This window comes from Alligator sinensis, unplaced genomic scaffold (genome assembly GCF_000455745.1).
Source record: "Alligator sinensis unplaced genomic scaffold, ASM45574v1 scaffold1998_1, whole genome shotgun sequence".
NCBI classification, from domain to species: Eukaryota; Metazoa; Chordata; order Crocodylia; family Alligatoridae; genus Alligator; species Alligator sinensis.
Window position 1 is genome coordinate 16,835 of NW_005843862.1, and position 2,129 is coordinate 18,963.

At 65.0% G+C, this 2,129-nt stretch overlaps 1 pseudogene; it reads left to right on the forward strand.

The window, feature by feature from the left end:
* LOC112548980 overlaps positions 1 to 2,129 on the forward strand; it is a 13,619-nt pseudogene that overhangs the window by 6,626 nt on the left and 4,864 nt on the right.

The following is a 2,129-nucleotide window of genomic DNA, read 5'->3' on the forward strand; positions in this document are numbered from 1 at the left end:
CCCATCGTGATCGCTCCACAGCGGGGAAATGGCAGCAGCCCCGCATGCCTGCGCACAACGGCCGGCTCTGGGGGCCGTAGCGGGTCCCAAAGGGGGCAGGTTGGGTGTCGCAAGTAGCCGACAGCCCGAGGGCCCAGAGTGTAACCAGCGCCCGGCATCGCCCTGGTGCCACCGGGTCCCTGTCCCCCCGTCCCCGCCCGGCGCAGCCCACGGCTCTCTCCTCCGCGCGCAGGCTCCCAGCTGCGGGTGGTCACAGCACCGTCCGCCGGCGGACGGCTGGGCTCCCGGGCCCTGCTGCCGTGCCGCTTCGATGTCGGGGGGCCTGTGGCCCTGGGCTCCCTGCAGGTGACGTGGTACCTCTTCGATGAGAGGGTCGCATGTTCGACAAAGGCCAGGCCCAGCCCGGAGGGAGTCTGTTGGACACGGACCTGCGGAGCGGAAATGGCTCCCTAGCACTGGCCAAGGTGGCCGTGTCGGACGAGGAGCTGTACAAGTGCGACGTGCGCTACGGTGCCCAGCAGCACCAGGGGAGCACCGCCCTCTGCGTGCTCGGTGAGGACCGGGGGCGGGTCCTGCGTGCGGAGGGTCTGGGCCCGGGTACACGCAGGGCCGGGAGTCCCCAGACCCGCACTTCACCCCGTCTGCGCAGCCCCCACCATCCCACCTGCTGTGCGGGAAATGGGTGGAAAGGAGCTGGCCTGGGGTCTGCAACCAGCCTGCGGCAGGGCGAGGGCGAGGGCAAGGGTGAGGGCAAGAGCGCAGCGGGAACCACCTCGGGCTGTGGCACAGGAGGCAGGTGCAGCAAAGGGACTTTCGTGCTCTCGATTCCAGCTGCCCCGACCATCTCCATCCCCCAGCACGTGGCCGTGGCCAACGCAGCCACCGCCCTCCTGTGCCACGTGGGGCGGTTCTTCCCCGAGGACGTGGACGTGGCATGGCTGAGGACAGGCAGGTCCTGGACGGCTCCACCCGCTCCAGCCCCCAGAGGAACCGGGATGGGACCTTCGACCTCACCCTGACCTACACCTTCGCCCCGGTCCGAAGCGACGCCGGCGCCGTCTTCCCCTGCTGTGTCCGACACGCAGCGCTGGAGCAGCCCCTGGTCGAGGAGTTCACCCTGGATGTCCCAGGTGAGTGCCAAAAAGGCCCGCAGCGAGGTCAGACAGTGCTATGGGGCGAGCGCTGGAGCACGGCTGTGCGCCAACTTTCCCTCCCATCCCGTCCCGTCCCGCCCCGCCCCGTCCCTGCTGCAGGCTCGGACCGCACCGGAGCTGCGATAGGGGCCGTCGTGGCCATCGTGCTCGCACTAGGAGCTGCGGGCGCAGCTGGTTACTGCTGGCGGCAGAGGAGAGGGAAGGGCTGTGGCAGAAATGCCACCGTCGGTGCCCCTCTCCAGAGACCTGTCTCTGCCAGCATGAGAGGCGGGCGTTGAATCCCTCAGGGCGGGGATCTTACTCCTTGTCTGCATGACAAAAGCCTGGGGCCTGAATGCTCTGGTCACCTGGGCAGGGGGGAAGGCCCGGCCCTGCGCGTGGGCCCAGGTAGCCAGGGATGCTTGGGAGATTGGTTGGCTTGTGGCCAGTATTGGCAGCTTCGATTGGACCGGGCTGCTGAGGTCGGAGAGGTTATTTAAGGGCCCGGGCCAGGAAGAAGGGCAGCCTTTAGCCATGCGGTCATCCAGGTGAATCTGAACCTGGCTCTCTCCTCATCACCGCATGCTCCGAGAGTGCCCTGCCTCCAGAGGAAACAACAAGCACCTTGCTCCGAGAGGGCCCTGCCTCCAGAGGAAACAACAAGCACCTCTGGACGATGCGAGTGAGTAACCTACTAGAGATCCGATCAGATATTTAGCTTCAGTAACTCAGATGCGTGTTGAAACGGCTACCTCAGCCACCCTGGTTTGCTCTATGGGATTCCTCTGATATTTCTATGATATTGCTCTACCTTTTACCCTGTTTCCGCCCTACCCCTGTAATCAATAAAGTTCTCCTTTGTGACCGGTGTGGGAGACTTATTGAGGGGTGGGTCTGAATTATGCCAAGGAGGCCCCTTAGGTCGGTGGACTAAGGGAGGCCTCCTAATCAGCCCCTGACTTGGGGAAGTGCCCCAAGTGCTTGTATTGGGTCTAG